Source organism: Culex quinquefasciatus, chromosome 2 (assembly GCF_015732765.1).
Source record: "Culex quinquefasciatus strain JHB chromosome 2, VPISU_Cqui_1.0_pri_paternal, whole genome shotgun sequence".
Classification (NCBI taxonomy): domain Eukaryota; kingdom Metazoa; phylum Arthropoda; class Insecta; order Diptera; family Culicidae; genus Culex; species Culex quinquefasciatus.
Window position 1 is genome coordinate 189,597,602 of NC_051862.1, and position 26,474 is coordinate 189,624,075.

The window sequence follows — 26,474 nt, forward strand, 5'->3', positions numbered from 1 at the left end:
TTCTAAAAATATATAACATGTGAAGGTTTCATGCCAAAACCACCCTTTATACCATAATTTCAATTTAATATGAAACAGTTTTTTTGACATAACTTTTTAAATACATGATAAAACTGCATGAATTTAAATAGCAATTTAGGGGACGTTAAGACGGATCGATTAAAACCTTTCCGGCCAAAATAGGTTGAGCCTGTGACGAGATATTCCAGTGACATTGATTTGGTACACATGTCTACATACAGCCAAACACACAGACATTTGCTCAGCTGGTGATTCTGAGTCGATATGTACAAATGAAGGTAGGTCTTGGAGGTCTAACTAAAAAGTTCATTTTTCGAGTGATTTTATAGCCTTTCCTCAGTAAGGTCAGGAAGGCAAAAGAGGTAATATTCAACCTACCAAATTTTCAACATTTCAAAATTCAATTTTTTTTCTGTGTGCAATAGGTTATTAACCTCATGACATCAACTCAACTTTCGAAGAGTTTCAATCTAAAATTTCGACAACAACCCTTCTACAACTTTAGTATTATGTATTATATCCAATTTTTCAACTTTAATATTTAATAATATATAATATTAAAGTTGAAAAAAAGGATTGTTGTCGAAATTTTCGATTGAATCAGATTGAATTATTATCTATTATGATTTTTTATGGTGATATTTTATTCTTTAAATAATGAGAAGTTTTTTTAATGTAATAAATATATTTTATTTTATTTCTATCTTCTACATTATTTTCATTTCAACATGACTTTTCGAATGGAGTTTAATTTACTCGATTTTTTTGGTAATGTTTGTTTAAACCAGGGTGTTTTTCTAGTTAAAATATTTTGATTTAGTTTTTATTGTTTCAAGTTTCTGCATTCTTCAAACCATGAGCAGTTCTCTTGTATTGTTTTTTTGTGAGGTTCTGCATTCATGCGCATAAACAGTTCTTTTTCACTTTTTTCATTAAATCATCATCCTTTCATTGTATTTGTTTATTCTTTTGTGAGTGTTTACATCTATGAAAATAGAACTGCTATTCTAATTTTATGTGATTCAATTAAATTGTTATTTGTTATTTGAGTGTGAAATAAAATAATTTTTAGAAATAAATTTAAGTTGACTTTTTACTGCTTGCTTCTTATTCATCATTAAACTTTAATTTAATTTAGTTCAAATCGATATCCTGAGCAAGATATGAATAAAATCTAATCGAAAAAAACGTAAAACAATTCTGTTCTACTTTTGTCCGCATTCCTCAGAAGAGCTCCCGGGAACTCTCCCAGATGACGCCTACCTACTCTCCCTCTCTTAGAATTACCAGATGAGACTAAAAGAATATGAAACTCTGTTTTGAATGAAGGATTGGCGGTCAAGGATTTGTTTTTCAAATTTTTCTCCAGACGATTATTGTTTTTTTTTCTATCTCGCGGGGTCACAATATAACTTCATCTTGAAAAATTATATGCATGATTGAATATACGATGCATTCTCTGTTTATTATTGTTTTATGCTTATGTTTAGTTTTTAACAATTTATGCATGATCATTTCCGTAGTAAAAACGAAGACAAGTTCAACTGACAAAATTAACACAGTTTTAAGTATTTCTGAGCGAATTAGTCCCATCATATCTGCCCAATTCAACCCACTCACTTAGTTACAGTCTTCAAAGCGTCGTCGTTGTTTTCGTTTGCCAAAATACCAAAACAGCTCGAATCGCACAACGCTGCTAATCAGCCGGCGAGTCCGGAGGGGTATCAGATTCTCACACTCTCCCCTTGTCGGTTAATATTTTTTTCGGATGTTTATTGAACAGGTCGCCAGATGAGTACAGTGTGTGGCGAACTTTGAGTCACTCTATATAATGGCATTATTTAACAGTTCTCGCAAAAACACATTCAAATAAAATCATGTATCTTAACGGCTGAATCAATTTCAGCTCGCCACATTTCTAGAGAAAAGTCATGCTGTGATGTTAATGAAGACATTTTAAAAATATAGCTGAATACTCTTACAGAACAAATTATAACCTTGTTTGCTAGTTTGAAAGTCTTGCTACCAAAGGGCTCACAGCTGAACTTATTTTTGTATGATTTTGCAGGATGTTTATGGAATCGGATTTCGGTATATCCATTGAACTTAATGTACCATGCTTCTCCATCAAATTAAGTTCTTTTTTTGGAGACGCATGGTGTTTTATGCTCAATTAATGTTCCGAAAGTATTTTTATTACAGGCAGACCTATAGAAGTGACAACCACCAGGCTGCTCAAAGGTTTATTTATATTTTTCCACACGCAGAAAAATAAGCCATATTTGAATCAACAAAACGTTTTGTTGTTTTGAAAATCAAGATTTTTATTGAATCAACGCTAAACGTCAAAGCCACTTTTTCAAAACAACAAAAGATTTTTGAGGAATTGAAAAAATCAAGGTTTGTTTCAACGCAAAATCGGCGTTGATTATATTCAACAAAAAAATTGTTGAATCAAGCCTCGTTCAGGCTGATAATACAAAATATTTTTCTGCGTGCACAATCCACATTATTTACAAATCGGGAACCGTGATGTAGGGGTAAGCGTGATTGTCTCTCACCCAGTCGGCTTTGGTTTGATCCCAGACGGTCTCGGTGGCGTTTTTCGAGACGAGATTTGTCTGACCACGCCTTCCGTCGGATGGGGAAGTAAATGTTGGCCCCGGTCTAACCTAGAGGTTAGGTCGTTAGCTCAATCCAGGTGTAGGAGTCGTCTCCCTGGGTCCTGCCTCGGTGGAGTCGCTGGTAGGCAGTTGGACTAATAATGCAAAGATCGTCAGTTCGAATCCCGGGGTGGATGGAAGCTATGGTGCAATTGCCTCAACAATCAAGCCTTCGGACACTTAGTTTCGAGTAGGAATCTCGCAATCGAGAACGCCAAGGCAATGCTGTAGAGCGAATAATTTTATTTTGATTTGACATAATTTACAAGTGCGAAAGTTTTTCAGTGAATGCTTTCAACAGTGTGTACCTATTTTTCCGAAAAGTCCTAATCATAATTTACTACTTTGCGCAAGCCACCAAATCGATCAGAAAATCTCTTCTCAAGATAAATATTTTCACATGCCCGTTTTGTATGACCAGCCGCTACCTTGTATAGAAAAACTAGTGATGCAAAACAATACCAGAGGAAACCCCATTTTGTATTAAAAAGGATTCCTTATTTTGACTGCTTCATGTTCCATGCTGCACTATACAAACGACGCTCTTGTTATGCTCTCACACTCCACACTCTGCTTGTGTGTTCCAAGTCGCCGCGCGCGGATTCTCTTTGCTCAGTCTCCTTGCCGTTGCCTCGTTGAGTTCTATCAGCGCGTTGATACACAGAGGTTTAGTTACCGGTGAGAGTTCGTAGCGAACGGTTGACGCTTTGTGAGGTCCCGCGATTTTGCTCTGCCCTGCCCCAAAATTTGCTGCCTAAATTTTGGTCAATTTGCGCCTTTTGAACAAGTGGACATTTTAAGGATTCCTCAGGGATTACCGCCAGGATTGCTGTTTTGTTTGTGAAGGGGAAGTGAACTCAACACCAAATCAGGAGTCGTAGCAACACCTCAGCACATGGTTGAGCAGTCAGGCTGCTGATTGCCGCCACAATCCCGTGTGACGAAGACCCGTGAAGGGAAGTGTGACATCGAATCAAAACAAAATTGATGATTCGGCCAATGCAGTCAAGTGGCTTCCATCGACGGGCATAACCAGTGCCAGAGTGGCGGTCTGGAAAAGGGCGGCAATTTTTGAAAAATCTACGAAATTTCGCTCTATTTCTGGGTGCAGGATAAATTGAAACGGCGCGCGCGATGGGATAGAAAAGGCGACATTTTTTTTTGCGTTCGTCTGTGTCTGGCTCCTGAAATATCATCTGATATTCCGCCACATATTTACAGTCGACGGGCGGGCAGACGTTGATATAAAAATGTGTGTTTAAAAAATTGTCTGTGACCAGAAATTATCGGAGGGGCCGCCGCTGTGAGAAGAAAATAATAAAACAAATACAACAACGGCGTCAAGTTAAAGCGAAAACCCAACGGCTCAGAAGAGTACTACAGCTGTACTGTGTACCACATAACAGCACAAGAGTGATAAGTGTAAACCAGAAAAAAATTGATTCAGGAATATAAAAAAATACCCCATTTGAGCGTATCCCGAATTTGCCAGTCGAAAAAAAAAAAACGAGCGAGGATGTTTTTCCCTGTTCCTTCTCTACTAAGTTTAAGAGAAAGTCAGTGAAGCAAAACAAACGACGGGAAGCCTGATAAAAAAGGTGTCTCTGATACTGATATCGTCGTGGGAGTTTGTGATTGTGCTGTGCTGAGCTGTGGATTGTGACAAACAAGCCAAGCGAGAGAGGTAGATAGAGAGAGAGAGGGTTCATTTGAAGTGCGTTTATTTACTCATATGTTTGATTGGTGGTGAGGCAGGAAGAAAAAACCCGTGTTTATTGGATTGGATTAAAGTACTTGGATTTCATGATAACAGAGCCACTGGTAGGTTATAATGTAATATAGTTTTTGTTTTTAAGAGAATTAATCATCAACCAAATGAAATTGTGTTTAGTTTCCATTCAACTGCTTAAAAACCTGGGTGCGGAATAGTGGTTTGCAAAACGGCCTCAATTTGGAACTGTCAAAGTGGAACCAATTTACTGTTCGCCAAAAGTAGAGAGTATTGTTATCGATCATTAAAAATTGTTTGTTTTTTTTTAAGAATGAAAAAATGTGTGGCTTTTGAGGACCTGGAGTTTAAGTCAAGAAATCTTAAGAAAGTTACAGGCGAGATCGTCATTTTTTATAATTATGAATGGAAGTTGTTAAAGGAGTCGATGCAGTTTTATCCATCCAAAAGTTGTCTTTATTGCTTGATTCCGTTTGAAAACCTGGTTTACTGAAAATCTTCTCTGTTTGTTGGAACAGTTTCGCTAGAATTAGCGATGTTTTTTCGCTGGATCAGAAAGAGCTGCAGGATTAAAAAATCAACCAGGGAATTTATCTGCAACATCGCAGAATGACACTCTCGCCGCAGTTCTTCGTCACCCGTAAAAAAAAGAAAACTCTTCTAACCGATCGATTTTTGAAAACACACACAATTTTCCAGCAAAATATGTAAAATACTAGAAAAAATGAAACACAAGCTATCGATTATAAAACAGTTCATTTTCCAGTAAGAAAAAAGTCTTGCTTGTGCTTGAACAGCCTCCTACTTTGTGGATGTAAACAAAGTAAGACCATTCGAAAATCACGTTACGCATTCTCTCTATTCATCACCCAGTTAAAAACTAGAGATATAAAAAAATATCTGAACATTTGAGATTATTGCAAATTTTCAAAACTTGCTGCATGCATTTTTTGTGGAAATTTCGTAATACTTAACTTTCTTAACATTACGCTAGATGTTGAGGGATAAGATTGGGTCATACAAAAATGCTGAAATTTGTATGACCCAATCTCACCCTATAGATCGGGATGCATCTCGAGAGTTTCAACATTTTAATCAAGCAATTTTGGTCCATCAAGTATTGAGATATCAAAACATGCGCGCAAGGATTTGGTAGATTAGCCTATTTCAAGAAAAATGCCCGTAGACACGAAAGCTTGTAATTATATTTTAAGTAGCAATAGAAAGTCAGAATAATAATCAAATAAAGCAATATGTTTATAGGCTTAAAAAAAACTCGAGAATTTAAAAATAAAATAGGCCGTTTGAACTTTAAGGTCATCAATTCGACAATCTCCTTTCATGGGAACTAAGTTAAAAAGTATAGGTTCAGAATTACGGGATTGACTGAAAATCGATATTTAAGTTTAAATTGGTCAAATTTGATTAAAAATATTCATGGCACCTTCAAAGAAACATCACAAAAACATTTGATTTGCTTACATAGTAATAACTTGCAAAAAGTTCATTGCTTCATAACTGTCACATCGTTTCTGTCAAGTGCACTAGCGCGCCCAGCTCTTTGAGGAAGGTGGGGCAATAATATGCACTAGCGTGCACAGGGTGGAGCAACATGGGGCAACTGCCCCACCATCCTCAGAAATTTGTTCTGAATTTGGTCAGGGGGGTCCGCAAATGATGTATTTTTCAAAACGTTCATATTATCACTAGCGTGCCCAACTCTTTGAGGAAGGTGGGGCAATAATATGAACGTTTTTAAAAACACATCATTTGCGGACACCTCCTGACCAAATTCAGAACAAATTTCTGAGGATGGTGGGGTAGTTGCCCCATGTTGCCCCACCCTGTGCACGCTAGTGGTCAAGTGGGTTTAGAATGAGACAGTGAAATAACTATGGCAGTGAAGGTTGGATCGATCTCATATATTGGTTAATATCAGGACACTTTTCAAGAAAGTATCATGGAGTCCATGAAACAAATGCCTGTGTGAACATTTATTTAGATAAGAATACCAGCATGCTTAGAACAAGAGAGCATACGATCGTCGAAATTCTGAAAGGAAATTAAAACAATCTTTAAATATTTAAAACTCATAGTGTCTCTTTGATGACTGTTCGACCAAACGACCAAACATTTCAACTGCTAAGGATTTTTATCTGAATTACTTTTTGTGCTAATCTACTTGAGTTTGGCATTTGTTGGGTCTATGACAGAGCAATTTACCTTCATCATCTAATATTTTTTACTCAACTTATTCTACATTTTCCAACCCTCAGAGCGGTAGTCGCATCAAATTTCAGCCTCCTTTGCTTCCACATATCGTCACTTCTGTGCTATCTTGTGACAAACGCCATTTAGTACTTTTCGAGTAAATCGATTTTTAAAGTTTAAAGTTGAATATTTTCACATCAGTTACTGATAGAATCATTCTGAATGAAGCGATCGGTTCGTACACTATCACTCAACAAACGCTCCAAGTATGAACTCATTTAGTAACACCTACTAAAAGATATAGTACAGAAAGTATACAAAAATCAGAAAAGCACGTGTCACAAGTGTGCCCTGAAAGTAAAAAATGTACTACGTGTCACAAGTGTGCCCCAAATTCCCATACAAACTAAGTTAACATTAAATTGATGTTTTTATGAACTTAAACAATATTATTTTTAAATCCAATGTTGTCATTCATCAGAAACTATTTAAATTTTTATTATTTGGAATAAAAGGTTAAAATTTTCCCGATTTTCTTGGATTTTCCAGCTATTTTCGTGATTGCTGGTAAAATGGCTCTATAAGCAATTTTAATCAACTAAATTAATACAAAAATTATTGAAAAGTACAAAAAATCAAACCATTAACACGCTTTAAACAAATACAATCAAAAGAAAGTTGGAAAAATCAAGAAAACCCCTGAAAATCAAAGGTTTTCCCCCATATCCGAAAAGCACAGACAATAACCCCGGATGGAAAATTATTTCATTCTAGACACGAACCTTTTATGATTTATGGCAGATCAACGTGTAACAAGATAGCACAAAATTTTCGAATTGAAAATGTACTACGTGTTACAAGTGTGTTCCTAAGAATTAATTAAAGGGCTCGTTGAATGTTGATGGCGATTTGTATGGCGGTTGTCACAAGTGTGCCACCAATATTTTGATGGTGATTTGTATGGCGGTTGTCACAAGTGTGCCACCAATATTTTGATGGAGTTTTGTATGGCGGTTGTCACAAGTGTGCCACCAATATTTTGATGGAGTTTTGTATGGCGGTTGTCACAAGTGTGCCACCAATATTTTGATGGAGTTTTGTATGGCGGTTGTCACAAGTGTGCCACCAATATTTTGATGGTGATTTGTATGGCGGTTGTCACAAGTGTGCCACCAATATTTTGATGGTGATTTGTATGGCGGTTGTCACAAGTGTGCCACCAATATTTTGATGGAGTTTTGTATGGCGGTTGTCACAAGTGTGCCACCAATATTTTGATGGTGATTTGTATGGCGGTTGTCACAAGTGTGCCACCAATATTTTGATGGAGTTTTGTATGGCGGTTGTCACAAGTGTGCCACCAATATTTTGATGGTGATTTGTATGGCGGTTGTCACAAGTGTGCCACCAATATTTTGATGGTGATTTGTATGGCGGTTGTCACAAGTGTGCCACCAATATTTTGATGGAGTTTTGTATGGCGGTTGTCACAAGTGTGCCACCAATATTTTGATGGTGATTTGTATGGCGGTTGTCACAAGTGTGCCACCAATATTTTGATGGAGTTTTGTATGGCGGTTGTCACAAGTGTGCCACCAATATTTTGATGGAGTTTTGTATGGCGGTTGTCACAAGTGTGCCACCAATATTTTGATGGAGTTTTGTATGGCGGTTGTCACAAGTGTGCCACCAATATTTTGATGGTGATTTGTATGGCGGTTGTCACAAGTGTGCCACCAATATTTTGATGGTGATTTGTATGGCGGTTGTCACAAGTGTGCCACCAATATTTTGATGGTGATTTGTATGGCGGTTGTCACAAGTGTGCCACCAATATTTTGATGGAGTTTTGTATGGCGGTTGTCACAAGTGTGCCACCAATATTTTGATGGTGATTTGTATGGCGGTTGTCACAAGTGTGCCACCAATATTTTGATGGAGTTTTGTATGGCGGTTGTCACAAGTGTGCCACCAATATTTTGATGGTGATTTGTATGGCGGTTGTCACAAGTGTGCCACCAATATAACATTCATTACACCGTAACATTCGTTACACCGTTACATTCGTTACACCGTAACATTCGTTACACCGTAGTATGGTTACACCGTAACATTGTTACACCGCAATATTCGTTACACCGCAGTATGGTTACACCGCAGTATGGTTACACCGTAACATAGTAACACCGTAGTATGATTACACCGTAACATTGTTACACCGCAACAATCGTTACTTCGTAGTATGACTACACCGTACACTTGTTACACCACAACATTCGTTACACCGTTACATTCGTTACACCGTAACATTGTTACACCGTAATTAAAGGGCTCGTTGAATGTTGATGGCGATTTGTATGGCGGTTGTCACAAGTGTGCCACCAATATTTTGATGGTGATTTGTATGGCGGTTGTCACAAGTGTGCCACCAATATTTTGATGGAGTTTTGTATGGCGGTTGTCACAAGTGTGCCACCAATATTTTGATGGTGATTTGTATGGCGGTTGTCACAAGTGTGCCACCAATATTTTGATGGAGTTTTGTATGGCGGTTGTCACAAGTGTGCCACCAATATTTTGATGGAGTTTTGTATGGCGGTTGTCACAAGTGTGCCACCAATATTTTGATGGTGATTTGTATGGCGGTTGTCACAAGTGTGCCACCAATATTTTGATGGAGTTTTGTATGGCGGTTGTCACAAGTGTGCCACCAATATTTTGATGGCGATTTGTATGGCGGTTGTCACAAGTGTGCCACCAATATTTTGATGGTGATTTGTATGGCGGTTGTCACAAGTGTGCCACCAATATTTTGATGGTGATTTGTATGGCGGTTGTCACAAGTGTGCCACCAATATTTTGATGGAGTTTTGTATGGCGGTTATCACAAGTGTGCCACCAATATTTTGATGGCGATTTGTATGGCGGTTGTCACAAGTGTGCCACCAATATTTTGATGGTGATTTGTATGGCGGTTGTCACAAGTGTGCCACCAATATTTTGATGGAGTTTTGTATGGCGGTTGTCACAAGTGTGCCACCAATATTTTGATGGCGATTTGTATGGCGGTTGTCACAAGTGTGCCACCAATATTTTGATGGAGTTTTGTATGGCGGTTGTCACAAGTGTGCCACCAATATTTTGATGAAGTTTTGTATGGCGGTTGTCACAAGTGTGCCACCAATATTTTGATGGCGATTTGTATGGCGGTTGTCACAAGTGTGCCACCAATATTTTGATGAAGTTTTGTATGGCGGTTGTCACAAGTGTGCCACCAATATTTTGATGGCGATTTGTATGGCGGTTGTCACAAGTGTGCCACCAATATTTTGATGGAGTTTTGTATGGCGGTTGTCACAAGAGTGCCACCAATATTTTGATGGCGATTTGCATGGCGGTTGTCACAAGTGTGCCACCAATATTTTGATGAAGTTTTGTATGGCGGTTGTCACAAGTGTGCCACCAATATTTTGATGGAGTTTTGTATGGCGGTTGTCACAAGTGTGCCACCAATATTTTGATGGAGTTTTGTATGGCGGTTGTCACAAGTGTGCCACCAATATTTTGATGGTGATTTGTATGGCGGTTGTCACAAGTGTGCCACCAATATTTTGATGGAGTTTTGTATGGCGGTTGTCACAAGTGTGCCACCAATATTTTGATGGAGTTTTGTATGGCGGTTGTCACAAGTGTGCCACCAATATTTTGATGGAGTTTTGTATGGCGGTTGTCACAAGTGTGCCACCAATATTTTGATGGTGATTTGTATGGCGGTTGTCACAAGTGTGCCACCAATATTTTGATGGAGTTTTGTATGGCGGTTGTCACAAGTGTGCCACCAATATTTTGATGGTGATTTGTATGGCGGTTGTCACAAGTGTGCCACCAATATTTTGATGGAGTTTTGTATGGCGGTTGTCACAAGTGTGCCACCAATATTTTGATGGAGTTTTGTATGGCGGTTGTCACAAGTGTGCCACCAATATTTTGATGGAGTTTTGTATGGCGGTTGTCACAAGTGTGCCACCAATATTTTGATGGTGATTTGTATGGCGGTTGTCACAAGTGTGCCACCAATATTTTGATGGTGATTTGTATGGCGGTTGTCACAAGTGTGCCACCAATATTTTGATGGTGATTTGTATGGCGGTTGTCACAAGTGTGCCACCAATATTTTGATGGAGTTTTGTATGGCGGTTGTCACAAGTGTGCCACCAATATTTTGATGGTGATTTGTATGGCGGTTGTCACAAGTGTGCCACCAATATTTTGATGGAGTTTTGTATGGCGGTTGTCACAAGTGTGCCACCAATATTTTGATGGAGTTTTGTATGGCGGTTGTCACAAGTGTGCCACCAATATTTTGATGGTGATTTGTATGGCGGTTGTCACAAGTGTGCCACCAATATTTTGATGGTGATTTGTATGGCGGTTGTCACAAGTGTGCCACCAATATTTTGATGGTGATTTGTATGGCGGTTGTCACAAGTGTGCCACCAATATTTTGATGGAGTTTTGTATGGCGGTTGTCACAAGTGTGCCACCAATATTTTGATGGTGATTTGTATGGCGGTTGTCACAAGTGTGCCACCAATATTTTGATGGAGTTTTGTATGGCGGTTGTCACAAGTGTGCCACCAATATTTTGATGGTGATTTGTATGGCGGTTGTCACAAGTGTGCCACCAATATTTTGATGGAGTTTTGTATGGCGGTTGTCACAAGTGTGCCACCAATATTTTGATGGAGTTTTGTATGGCGGTTGTCACAAGTGTGCCACCAATATTTTGATGGTGATTTGTATGGCGGTTGTCACAAGTGTGCCACCAATATTTTGATGGTGATTTGTATGGCGGTTGTCACAAGTGTGCCACCAATATTTTGATGGTGATTTGTATGGCGGTTGTCACAAGTGTGCCACCAATATTTTGATGGAGTTTTGTATGGCGGTTGTCACAAGTGTGCCACCAATATTTTGATGGTGATTTGTATGGCGGTTGTCACAAGTGTGCCACCAATATTTTGATGGAGTTTTGTATGGCGGTTGTCACAAGTGTGCCACCAATATTTTGATGGAGTTTTGTATGGCGGTTGTCACAAGTGTGCCACCAATATTTTGATGGAGTTTTGTATGGCGGTTGTCACAAGTGTGCCACCAATATTTTGATGGTGATTTGTATGGCGGTTGTCACAAGTGTGCCACCAATATTTTGATGGTGATTTGTATGGCGGTTGTCACAAGTGTGCCACCAATATTTTGATGGAGTTTTGTATGGCGGTTGTCACAAGTGTGCCACCAATATTTTGATGGTGATTTGTATGGCGGTTGTCACAAGTGTGCCACCAATATTTTGATGGTGATTTGTATGGCGGTTGTCACAAGTGTGCCACCAATATTTTGATGGAGTTTTGTATGGCGGTTGTCACAAGTGTGCCACCAATATTTTGATTGAGTTTTGTATGGCGGTTGTCACAAGTGTGCCACCAATATTTTGATGGTGATTTGTATGGCGGTTGTCACAAGTGTGCCACCAATATTTTGATGGTGATTTGTATGGCGGTTGTCACAAGTGTGCCACCAATATTTTGATGGTGATTTGTATGGCGGTTGTCACAAGTGTGCCACCAATATTTTGATGGAGTTTTGTATGGCGGTTGTCACAAGTGTGCCACCAATATTTTGATGGAGTTTTGTATGGCGGTTGTCACAAGTGTGCCACCAATATTTTGATGGTGATTTGTATGGCGGTTGTCACAAGTGTGCCACCAATATTTTGATGGTGATTTGTATGGCGGTTGTCACAAGTGTGCCACCAATATTTTGATGGTGATTTGTATGGCGGTTGTCACAAGTGTGCCACCAATATTTTGATGGAGTTTTGTATGGCGGTTGTCACAAGTGTGCCACCAATATTTTGATGGTGATTTGTATGGCGGTTGTCACAAGTGTGCCACCAATATTTTGATGGAGTTTTGTATGGCGGTTGTCACAAGTGTGCCACCAATATTTTGATGGAGTTTTGTATGGCGGTTGTCACAAGTGTGCCACCAATATTTTGATGGTGATTTGTATGGCGGTTGTCACAAGTGTGCCACCAATATTTTGATGGAGTTTTGTATGGCGGTTGTCACAAGTGTGCCACCCATATTTTGATGGTGATTTGTATGGCGGTTGTCACAAGTGTGCCACCAATATTTTGATGGTGATTTGTATGGCGGTTGTCACAAGTGTGCCACCAATATTTTGATGGCGGTTTGTATGGCGGTTGTCACAAGTGTACCACCAATATAACATTCATTACACCGTCACATTCGTTACACCGCAGTATGGTTACACCGCAGTATGGTTACACCGTAACATAGTTACACCGTTATATGATTACACCGTAACATTGTTACACCACAACATTCGTTACACCGTTACATTCGTTACACAGTTACATTCGTTACACCGTAATATTGTTACACCGCAACATTCGTTACACCACAACATTCGTTACACCGTAACATTCGTTACACCTTAACAATCGTTACATCGTAACATTCGTTGCACCGTAACATTCGTTACACCGTAACATTCGTTACACCGTAACATTCGTTACACCGTAACATTCGTTACACCGTAACATTCGTTACACCGTAACATTCGTTACACCTTAGTTTGGTTACACCGTAACATTGTTACACTGCAACATCCGTTGCTTCGTAGCATTCATTACACCGTGGCATTTGTTACACCGTAATAATGTTACGGTGTAAGACTATTACGGTGTAACACTGTTACGGTGTAATCATATTATGGTGTAACTTTGTTACGGTGTAACGAATGTTACGGTGTAACGAATGATGCGATGTAACGGTGTAACGAATGTAACGGTGTATTGAATGTAACAGTGTAACGAATGTAACGGTGTAACGAATGTTGCGGTGTAACAATGTTACGATGTTACAATGTTACGGTATAACAATGTTACGGTATAACAATGTTACGGTGTAACAATGTTACGGTGTAACGAATGTAACGGTGTAACGAATGTTGTGGTGTAACAAGTGTACGGTGTAGTCATACTACGAAGTAACGATTGTTGCGGTGTAACAATGTTACGGTGTAATCATACTACGGTGTTACTATGTTACGGTGTAACCATACTGCGGTGTAACCATACTGCGGTGTAACGAATATTGCGGTGTAACAATGTTACGGTGTAACCATACTACGGTGTAACGAATGTTACGGTGTAACGAATGTAACGGTGTAACGAATGTTACGGTGTAATGAATGTTATATTGGTGGCACACTTGTGACAACCGCCATACAAATCACCATCAAAATATTGGTGGCACACTTGTGACAACCGCCATACAAATCGCCATCAAAATATTGGTGGCACACTTGTGACAACCGCCATACAAATCACCATCAAAATATTGGTGGCACACTTGTGACAACCGCCATCAAAATATTGGTGGCACACTTGTGACAACCGCCATACAAAACTCCATCAAAATATTGGTGGCACACTTGTGACAACCGCCATACAAATCGCCATCAAAATATTGGTGGCACACTTGTGACAACCGCCATACAAACTCCATCAAAATATTGGTGGCACACTTGTGACAACCGCCATACAAATCACCATCAAAATATTGGTGGCACACTTGTGACAACCGCCATACAAATCGCCATCAAAATATTGGTGGCACACTTGTGACAACCGCCATACAAAACTCCATCAAAATATTGGTGGCACACTTGTGACAACCGCCATACAAAACTCCATCAAAATATTGGTGGCACACTTGTGACAACCGCCATACAAATCACCATCAAAATATTGGTGGCACACTTGTGACAACCGCCATACAAAACTCCATCAAAATATTGGTGGCACACTTGTGACAACCGCCATACAAAACTCCATCAAAATATTGGTGGCACACTTGTGACAACCGCCATACAAATCGCCATCAAAATATTGGTGGCACACTTGTGACAACCGCCATACAAAACTTCATCAAAATATTGGTGGCACACTTGTGACAACCGCCATACAAAACTCCATCAAAATATTGGTGGCACACTTGTGACAACCGCCATACAAACTCCATCAAAATATTGGTGGCACACTTGTGACAACCGCCATACAAAACTTCATCAAAATATTGGTGGCACACTTGTGACAACCGCCATGCAAATCGCCATCAAAATATTGGTGGCACTTGTGACAACCGCCATACAAACTCCATCAAAATATTGGTGGCACACTTGTGACAACCGCCATACAAATCGCCATCAAAATATTGGTGGCACACTTGTGACAACCGCCATACAAAACTTCATCAAAATATTGGTGGCACACTTGTGACAACCGCCATACAAATCGCCATCAAAATATTGGTGGCACACTTGTGACAACCGCCATACAAAACTTCATCAAAATATTGGTGGCACACTTGTGACAACCGCCATACAAAACTCCATCAAAATATTGGTGGCACACTTGTGACAACCGCCATACAAATCGCCATCAAAATATTGGTGGCACACTTGTGACAACCGCCATACAAAACTCCATCAAAATATTGGTGGCACACTTGTGACAACCGCCATACAAATCACCATCAAAATATTGGTGGCACACTTGTGACAACCGCCATACAAATCGCCATCAAAATATTGGTGGCACACTTGTGACAACCGCCATACAAAACTCCATCAAAATATTGGTGGCACACTTGTGACAACCGCCATACAAATCACCATCAAAATATTGGTGGCACACTTGTGACAACCGCCATACAAATCGCCATCAAAATATTGGTGGCACACTTGTGACAACCGCCATACAAAACTTCATCAAAATATTGGTGGCACACTTGTGACAACCGCCATACAAAACTCCATCAAAATATTGGTGGCACACTTGTGACAACCGCCATACAAATCGCCATCAAAATATTGGTGGCACACTTGTGACAACCGCCATACAAACTCCATCAAAATATTGGTGGCACACTTGTGACAACCGCCATACAAATCACCATCAAAATATTGGTGGCACACTTGTGACAACCGCCATACAAATCGCCATCAAAATATTGGTGGCACACTTGTGACAACCGCCATACAAAACTCCATCAAAATATTGGTGGCACACTTGTGACAACCGCCATACAAATCACCATCAAAATATTGGTGGCACACTTGTGACAACCGCCATACAAAACTCCATCAAAATATTGGTGGCACACTTGTGACAACCGCCATACAAATCACCATCAAAATATTGGTGGCACACTTGTGACAACCGCCATACAAATCGCCATCAAAATATTGGTGGCACACTTGTGACAACCGCCATACAAAACTCCATCAAAATATTGGTGGCACACTTGTGACAACCGCCATACAAATCGCCATCAAAATATTGGTGGCACACTTGTGACAACCGCCATACAAAACTTCATCAAAATATTGGTGGCACACTTGTGACAACCGCCATACAAAACTCCATCAAAATATTGGTGGCACACTTGTGACAACCGCCATACAAATCACCATCAAAATATTGGTGGCACACTTGTGACAACCGCCATACAAATCGCCATCAAAATATTGGTGGCACACTTGTGACAACCGCCATACAAATCACCATCAAAATATTGGTGGCACACTTGTGACAACCGCCATACAAATCGCCATCAAAATATTGGTGGCACACTTGTGACAACCGCCATACAAAACTCCATCAACATTCAAATAGCCCTTTAATTAATTCGTAAGAACACACTTGTGACACGTAGTACATTTTCAATTCAAAAATGTTGTGCTCTCTTGTGATACGTGGTGTTATAAAATTAGACATAAATGTGTAGTGACATCTGTTGGTACCATACAGTTTTATAGCTTGCTTTTGCCTCTGCACGTGTCACAAGATAGCACAGAAAATTTGTTGAGAAACTGGTCTATGTCACAAGTGTGCCCAACGATATCCCGGAAACGGAAATGAATTTCAAAAATTGGGTGATGGCATCTTGTAGCGTTTGTTAAGTTTAATGAAACGCCATCATTAACTCATTTTCGACCAAAATGGCGTTTGTCACAAGATAGCACAGAAGCGACGATATTTTGGTTTACATAAAATCTCCTGCCAACATCGTCACACTCGTTTTCGCATAGCCTCAAGTGTGGTGGTGGTACGGGTGGTTTACCCTGCAGCAGGTCTTACGTGAGCATTGCGATGAAAACAAAACCCACAACAAATGAGCCTCCTCCAACTTCAACCACCTTCGCGGGCAGGCAGGCAAGGGCAAGTTATTACGCATTTTTGCGTGCTTACTTTGAGCACAACGGCAGCAGTCGAAAAATGTCATGAAAAACAGCAAAAAAAAAAGCTCACCAAACGTTCCCTTCCGGAAGAACCCTTAAGAAGAGAGGAGGCCCCCTACAAAAAAGGGAAAGAACCAAAAAATCGATTCTGCGCCAAGGTCATTTCTGTTCTGCAAAAGTTTTTCGAGAAGCCTAAGGAAGGGCCCCAATTTTGTGCGTCGGTATGTGTTGGGTTGAGGAGGTGAGCTTTTGCTCTGCTGCGCTGGAAGGGGAGAAGACGCTGTGCTACGCACTTTTTGGACGACTTCTGGTCACATCTGGTGACGTCTGACGGTGGTCGGTATGTTGTCGGTTGGCCAGGAGAAACAAAAAAAAAAACGTGAAGATTTGCTGGAATGAAGCCAACACCGGCAGGTTGAAACTTGATATCATTATTCCTGTTTGTTTTGGTCGTGTATTCTTGCTTTGAAGATCCGCCATCATTTGCATGAAATGTGCGTAAATTCGCTAAATATCGCCTATAACATATTAAAAACTTTGGCTGCCTCCTGACGATTGACAAAGCCTACATAAGGCGATAGCGGGCCCGATTTGTATTCGTGTTTTGCCAAAATAAACAGACAAGTGGATTCTGGCCGGTGAAACAAGGTTGGCATATATTTTAGCTAACCGAAACTTTGTGAAGATTCCACTGAAGAAAGTTTAATTCAGTTAACAATACGCATTGATGAAGTTTTTTTTTAAGTCAGCAATACAAGTTGAATCCAAATCAGTGCTCCGATTTGGTTTAAATTGAAAAGGCTGGGAAATGTCCAGGCTGAAACATTTTGTTTAGACATAAGGGTGGTGCTAGCAGAGTTTCGTAACCAGGTACATCATACAAACTTGAATAATCATGCGTTGGAGACGCATGGTTATTTTGGGTTCGATGATTTTTTTTAAAAGGTCCTTCTGAATATTTTCAGCCTGTCTGGCCTCGAGAAATACGAGTTAACAAATTGAGATTCCATTTTTTTCAAACTTCTCCATTAGAAATTTTTAAGTCTTTTTTCTAAGCCTTTTTTTAAAGCTAACTTATGTCAGTAGAAAAAATGTATTTTTTTCTAAAATTTTGGTTATTGCAAAAACTGTTAAGCAAATGGTTACTCAAAGTGCTTATCTAATAGTCTCATCACTTTTGCAGTTTTCCGTTATTAAATCAGCATTTTCAGATACATCAACAATGGAGAGTTGCTTCCTCACTTTTATTTGAGCTATTTATTACTTTGGAACAGTCAAAAACACTGTATGAAAGCTGTAATTTATGATCAAAGTGCTGATAGGCCGATCCCATCCTCGAGGGTCCCGGGGCACCAAAACTTCTTAGCGTGGTGCTCCCAACGATTCATTGCTTTAATAACCAGGAACGTGAGCGGGGGATCCCCACGTTTCTTCCTCCCGTGTAGATTCATTAAATGTTTTGTTGTTTGAACATTCGTGCTCAAACGCAATACATTTTAGCGAATCATCTTTGCGGTTAACTTTACGCAGTTGGCCTGGCCGCTTCAACGTTTGTGATGGTTCAATGCATTCTAATGCATTGGCGCACTGCAAACATTGATAATGACAAGAAGATGCTAGGCGTCAATCAACCTAAGGCATTCTCCAGGATGCCCTCGAAAGACTGGCTGCAATAGGGTTAGATTAGATTAGATTAGATTAGAAAGTGCTGATAGGCCGATATTAGAAATAGGCTGAGAAAGGGTAAGTTCCCATGCAAGGTCAGTTCCGTTTTTGATTAACCCTCTATAACCCAATTCCGCCTCTTCTTTAGGCGGGTTTTGAATTTTTTTAAATCATCAAAAATCTATTTTTAACCAATTCTTGATGTTTGAAAAGCATTGGAAACAAAAAATCTTTAGGTTTAAGAAAATTTTAGAGTTGGTAGTTTCACAGTTTTATGTGACTTTGCCAATGTTTAAAAAAAATGTATTTTTTTTTCTAGGGTCAAATTTGGCTCAATTTTTTACTAACATTTTCCATATGTTTTATAAAAATAAGTACTTTTTGTAATGTCTCAGACGGTGCCTCCACGATTTTTTTTGAACAATTTAATATACAATCGTTTTGTTCTATAACAGATAATGTGGAAAACAAAGCAAAAATAAACTAAACATGAATGCTAATACAAATACTAAAAATGAAACAAGAAAATCGAAAAAAAAAAACAAAAGAGATAAAGTTTTTCGTAGTGCTCAAAATAGGGAACTCCTGAACATGGGAAAAATAAAAAAAAATAAGAAAAATAATGAGGGCTAAAATCATACCAATTTTATTTTGCAAAAAAAACATCTGATGATAAAATTTCCTGGAGATTTATCCGCCAACTGCGATTAAGGCTAGAAAAATCAAAAACTTCAATTCGGTCGAACGGACAATAGAAACTATTTGAACTTTGAGCAAAAAAATATTCAAAAGCAGTAAAGGAAAACTGGTCAAAAATCCTTTTTTCGAAAAATTTATATACCTCGTAAAGGATGAAAGCAAATCTGATATGTTTAGACGGCATTTTTTGTTTCTGTCTGCTCAACAACTATGTTTAACATATGTATTACTCTGCAAAATAACCTTCAACAATATAATAAAAAACACGTAAGGCCGTTGCAAATATTTTTTCAAGTTAATGTCCCTCGAACAAAGTCGAGGGGAGTGGCAAAAAATAAATGTTTAAAAATGTTATTTACAGGTCATGGTTTCAACATTTGAATGAAAAAAAAAAATGTTTTAAAATGCACCTTTCCAGTTGTTTTGCAATCATTAGTTTCCAAAATATCTAAATGTTGACGAAAATATTATTTTTTGCAATTCCGTCGTGAAACTACTTACTTTTCCTGTCATTCTTGAACGACGAAATGGCCTTCTTTTCTGTACCAAAAATAACAGAATCGAATAGCAACACTTTTCAAAATAAATGCTGAAAAGTTCTACTTTTCAGCACTGAAATGGGTGCTGAAAAGTTGAACTTTTCAGCACTTGTTTCGAAAAATAACACTTTTCAACTCGTTGCAAAACTTGATTTTTTCAGCACTCTTCGTATTTATCCAACTCTGTGAATTTCGTTGGATATATGTACGACTCGTGCTGAAAAATCCTTTTTTGCAACTTGTTGCGTAAACTACTATTTTGCGATGCTGTGCATTGGAATTTCATGAAAATTCAAAATATTTTTAATCCAGCCCAAACATACTAAATAAGATTATTAATGCAGAAAAGCGCAGTTGAATTAACTTCTATTTTCATTAATAATTTAAAGTTTTTTGAAAACATTTTATTGCCCCGTGATTTTTCGGACCAATTTTGAAGGGGGGACATAAACTTTTAAAATATTTGCAACGGCTTAAACAGAAAAAAAAATCGGTTTAGTGAAAAAAAAAAATAAGTTGACACATAATATCATTATGAAAATGAAAAATACTACATGCGTTGTAGGAATAGATTGCACTTCTTTTTTTATGAACATTGTAAAGTTTTTTGAACATTTGTTAATAATGTTTTAAAGCCTGATAATGTATATTAAGTATGTACTTGAATTTATTAATATTAATGTTATAATATTGTAGGAAATAATAACATTTTATTTCCAAAAGCAACTGGTTTTTGAAGATTTTGTGAGAAAACGTGAATTAGCGGAAAAATCCACTAAGATTTTGGTATCTGAGATACGAAAAACTTTAATTTCTGATGATTTGTGTTGTTAAAAAACCTCATATTAACTTAAACTGTTCATCGCTATCACATTCATAAAGATGCAAAATGCTTAAAAACCGTTTGATGTTTTTACATAAACATAAGAAAACAAAAAAAAAAAACAAAGAGCAAGTAGCAAGAAATTGCGTTTTATCAAAATACTGATACACCGACAGTTGATTGATAAGCCATGTAATGCATGCTCAAATTTTCCACCAAACAACGCTTTTCAATGGGAAGATACTTCCTCATTCCTGGAAGAGCCATAACAAAAAAAAACCCAATCATCGTTTACAAGAACCTACCACAAAACCGTTATCTCCTCCAGCCGGGGTCACAGGAGTACGTTACGTATCGCCCGACGACGGCAGCTATTTTCATTACGCATTTTTTCCCACGTTTTTCCCCGCCCTCGATCAAAATTTGCCTTCTGGCCGTAGATTTAGGGTGGCCATTCATTTTTTAAAATGATGTATTTTTTTTGCTTATTTTGAGTTTGGATATTTTAATAACGCTGGCCGCACTTATTTTTGTTTTTTGAAAATGTGTTGAATTGATATACCCTATTGCAACATATTTTCCAAAGCATGGGAGGAAGCAAATTCAATCTGAAGGACGACTGGAAACCAAGTTTAGGCAAGAAGTTGCCACTCACTCTTGCGTTGTTATTTGGTCGTGGAATCGGGAACATCTTTTTGTCAGTATCGTTTATTTTTAATGTGTTTGCTTTAGCAAGCCAGGACCGCATTTTCAAAGCATTTTTTGTTATGCTTGGTTGATTTGGTATATTTTTTCCCAATACTGACTATTATTGCACTCTACTTTTTATCACAGTTGTTTGTTTTGTTGTTAAAGTAAATACACAACAGTATAAATCGACTGCGTTTGAAATCAAGTTACTTATCGAGCCAGTAAATCTTATTATTGCAGACGACTTTCAAAAGTTCTTGAACTGTTATTAGTTTGTTTGTTGCTTGTTAGAACTGGAATTGTATCTCGTGTGTTGCTCACGTAGCAGCCTCACATTAATCGCACTTGTGTTTTCGTGGAAATCTCGAAAATGATTTGCTTTGACCTAATGCTAAGGTACACTTTCAACATTCTTACTAAAAGATTCATGATGTGCGTTTTTCAACGGTCAACGATCAGCCCAGTGTTATTCTAGCCCCAATTTGGAGATGTCAAATGTAGTAAATTAGTTCGGCATTTATTGAGCCAAACCAATGATTAGCAGAGGTCACCGTGAGGGTATCGAACCGTATTCCGGCTACTCTCACAATGGGAACGGCAAAAAAAAACAAATCTTCAAACAAACAGCGCAGTCCATCCAATTGGTTTGCCAAATTTCCGCCTTAAACGGTGTTTGCAAAAATTTCTACCCATGGGGCGGAATGGGATCTTTGGTGCGTCAGAAATGCCGATGGAATATTTTTATTAACATCGGTAACCTCTTTCCTAATTCAATCAAGTTTAAGTTGTTTTGCTTCTGCTGCTGCAGATATGCCGTCCATGGAAGCAGTTCGGGCACACAACGACGTTTGCCAGCGTACAACGTAATTCACAGCTTTAAATGATTTGAATATTTATTGATATTTTATTAAATTATGTCACTAATTTGAACCAAGTGAACAAATAACTACAGGCAGCGGTTTACTTCAATTAAAAATTCGGCATTACCTTGACATGCGTAATCTAGAAACAATTCAAAACAGATATCGATTGAAAATATAGCTTCTTAACAAGCCGTTGATTGGGGACTCACTTTTTATATTTATACTTTGGTTTCTCAAGAGGTGGAATCATCTCAAAGCAACATTTTTCACTTACTTCTCTCAGTCACTTAAGTAATACTCAAAGTTAAAAGTTATTCCACTGCGTAAAGTAACAGTGAATTGGAGCTGATGAGACTAATTTTTTCGGTTTTTTTTTCTCTAAATGAGTGTCAAATGATACCTTTTAGATAGAGATTTTTAACATACGCAATTCTGACTGAACGGTCAAAGCAAACCACTTCACTGAATATCATAAGTCGATGCCCCACGCAGAAAAATATTTTGTAGAGTTAGCCTGTACGAGGTTTGATTCAACAAAAATTTTGTTGAATATAATCAACGCCGATTTTGATTTTTTTTTATTCGATTTTGCGTTGAAACAAACCTTGATTTTCTCAATTCTACAAAAATCTTTTGTTGTTTTGAAAAAGTTGCATTGACGTTTAGCGTTGATTCAACAAAATTCTTGATTTTCAAATCAACAAAACGTTTTGTTGATTCAAATATGCCTTATTTTTCTGCGTGTGCAAAAGTATATTCCGATTGGGAACTGCCAGTTATTTCTATAATAAAACAACATAAAAACCGTTGGAATATCTATAGCTTTTTTCTAAAAGTTCTTATATACCAAATTTATTTTTACTCCAGGTGGTTTCAAAAATACCCAGAATGCATAATACGAAAATTTTGTTTTTGAAAGGTCAGGTGTTTAGTCAGATGTAGTCGGTTACTACACTCAAACCCCGATGGTTTGACACCAACTGTTGTCAAACGAACGGGGTCACGTTTTAGTTTGACACACCTTTTACACGGAGTTCACACACACTACCAAGCGTTTGTTTTAATAGTGTGCGTGAGCGCCGTGTAAAAAGTGACAGTTCGTCACTTTTTAGTTTGACTTTGACCAACCAACGGGGTACAAACTAAAAAAGTGTCAAACGAAAAAGTGACCAACCACCGGGGGTTGAGTGTATTGCATTCTCTTGAAACCATGCATAAACCACGTGGACCATTTTTTTGGAATCTCAACAGAAAACTAACAAAAACTGTTCCAACTTATTATGTCATTTACAGGGGACCTTGTCCAACGTATCAAATGATATTTTGCTTAACTTCATCATCCCGGTACGAGAATCGAACTCACGACCTCTGGATTGGAAATCCAGCACACCGTTAGTCGAAACCCATCCCCTACCGGTCAGTATTCCCAGTGAGCAAATTTACTCTTTGAAGGGATCTGACTTTGCCGAGCCAGACAGGAATCGAACCCATCACCTTCCGCTTACAAGGCGAAACCCGTAACCTCACGGCCACGGAAGCTCGGCTTAAAAAAATGATATTGGTAATTCTTGGTAAAAATTACCGAAAATTTGCCTAGTTGCGTTTACATTTCGTCCTGTAACTTTGCTTTTGCTATACCAAATTTGATGAAATTTGGGAAGATGTTAGTACAATTCAAGATATACATTCTACATGAAAACCTGCTGCATAAAAACGTTTCCCAGTTCCAAGAAATTTGTATTCAATGTTTTGGAGCTTGGGATTAAAAAAAAAAAAAGAATTGCAGAACTCGATATTGTCAAATCTGCAATTTCTTGCGTTCTTACCTTTTTTTTCACGTTTGCCTCCGCGGAATTTTGGGTGAATTTTTGTTTGCACGCTCACGTTTAAACGATGTTTTGATCGCAATATTACAGATTTGATCAAATCGAGTTCTGCAAAGCTCTAGGAACATCTAGAAATCCTTACAATGTATCAAGAAAAAGAGTCGTCCCGATTGGTCGAGTTCTGCCATTAACTGACGTGTACCTGGAAAGAACAATCTCAATCTCAATGTAACGTCACAGGCCTGGCGCAAAAAGGTAAAAAACCATTAAAGGTTCTAGTATCAAACACAACAAATCACTCATCATCGCTTTAAAATGTATATTATCCCTGATTACATTCTGTTGTTTAAATAATCCTACCAGGTAGCGACCGACGGTGATAAAAAAAAGTTTGTGGATCAAGTTCGCTCAGCTTTACTGTTCTGATGCTCGGAATAACCTGTTGATGTGGATGGATGCAAAGTGTTGTGGAGCAGCAGCAACAGCACTCAGACCCCACATAGAGCGCCTGTATCGTTTTTGTGTATTTTTAGGATCGCTAAGGCGTTTGTAAAACCTGTTGGAATGGGTGTAGTCTGCACAAAAGGTTGGTAAATAATCTCTGATCGTAAAAAAAGTTACCGGATTGAGCACTGATGCCAACCGTCTTTTTTACGAGATTTGTAAACTGATTTCTTGTTTATGACTTCGTTAGTATGTGTTTTTTTTTCAACGGACATGTGTTGAAAATCTTATGTAGAAATCAACTCAATATAAAGTATTGTTTTCTTTTAATTATATTACCTATTCAACATTCTCTAAATCTTATCATGGGAAGATCCCAAAACCACCGATAAACACTGCCTGTCTCTTATCAACTGAAAACTGTCGCATGACGAACCTTATCACGCGTTTTCTTCGTAAATTTACTAGTCGGGGGTTAAGTTTACGCCGTCGGTGTATAGGTCCAACGGGCTATTTATTTCTGGGTGAGATGAAATCTCTAACCCCCTGACATATTTGGATTGGATTATGGTCGTAAATTTCCGGCGTGCGCGATGGAGCGTCCATTTCTATACGATGAAAGTTTTACGAGATTCGCAGATTTTGGGGCACCGCAATAATAATCTTATCAAAGAAAGAGTTGTACGGTTTTGACCTTTCTGGCGCTTGCTAGGAACTTTTGCTAATGTGTTTGGGGTGAAATTTTACGAAATTGACAAATTTGGCAGCCGGCTGAGACTATAGCAGCATCGCATTTAGAGATAGAATAACTATAATTGCGAGAGGATAATGCTGTCAAATTATCGATTATGTACGCACATCAACTAAAATGGTGTTTCTTTGTTCACCGAAATAGTTTATTCCACTGAGCGTCATGTGTCGGTCTTTGGCCGTCCGTTGTTAAGATAATGGTCTCGGGATTGATTCCCGTTAGAGATGGGCTTTTTTGAGCGAACCGTTCTTATGAACCGGCTCAAGCTAAAGAACGAATGAGCGACCGCTCAGAAAAAATGAGCGGCGGTTCATTTTGTGAACCGGTTCTTTTCAAAGAACCGTCAAATCAAAGAGCGAGTCGAAGAACGAACCGAACGAGAGCGAATGAGCGAGAGCGAATGAACGGAAAGAACGAACGGAGCGCTTGATAAGCGTCGCTCGCGCCGTCGCCGACGTCGTCGAACGGCGTCGTTTTCGCTCACTATTTCGTTATTTCGCTCTCGCTCATTCGCTCTCGTTCGGTTCGTTCTTCCACGCGCTGGTGGTGACGGTGCTGTGGAGAAAAGAGGGGAAACTAGGTTCTCACCGGTCGCCTCATATTCCAACATTTTGACGCACTTTATGCTTGTTGCTAGCCTGTGTCGGAGCGCCTGTGATTTTGAATCAGCTGACTGTCGCCCGATGTTGCATGATCATGAAAATATAAAAATATCGATACATTTCTCAAATGTTATGTACATGAAGTTGTTACACGCATTCGAACATAGTTCGTATGCTAGTTTGCGGTTTTAATCCATGTATTGGACCGTTTATGATTTAAAATGTAATTTACCACAGCACATCACACAAACTTGGTACTCTTTTGTGGTAATTGTTCAATAGATTTATTAAGGCATTTTTTCAGATCTTCTTTTTTTACGCTTGTTTTGATCATTCATTTGTTGTCATGAATAAAAGTTGTTCTTATTAAACAAAAAAAACTGCATTTCAAGACTAATTTATTAAGTGCAGCAAAACGCTACCTCAAATATGCATGTTAATGAGCACCAAATTAAATCTTTTGTTTCACAAAACAATGGGAAGATAATTATCAAAACGATAATTCAGCTAACTTTTCATTACTTTTTACTTTTTACAATTGAAAGCAATAATTTGGTTGAAAATATTCACTTCTGAAAAAAAACTCAAGTTTGTTTACCTCTCTATGAAAAAAGTT

The 26,474-nt window shown here is 38.5% G+C and overlaps 1 protein-coding gene across 1 annotated transcript in view; it reads left to right on the forward strand.

Moving 5' to 3' along the window:
• Positions 1-3,368: 3,368 nt before the first annotated feature.
• The window catches only part of LOC6044238, a 75,949-nt gene continuing 52,843 nt past the window's right edge, over positions 3,369-26,474 (forward strand). Inside the window, exon 1 of the mRNA XM_038253581.1 lies at positions 3,369-4,505. The gene's annotated coding sequence lies outside the window, so the exon portion shown is untranslated. The remainder of the gene's footprint in view (positions 4,506-26,474) is intronic.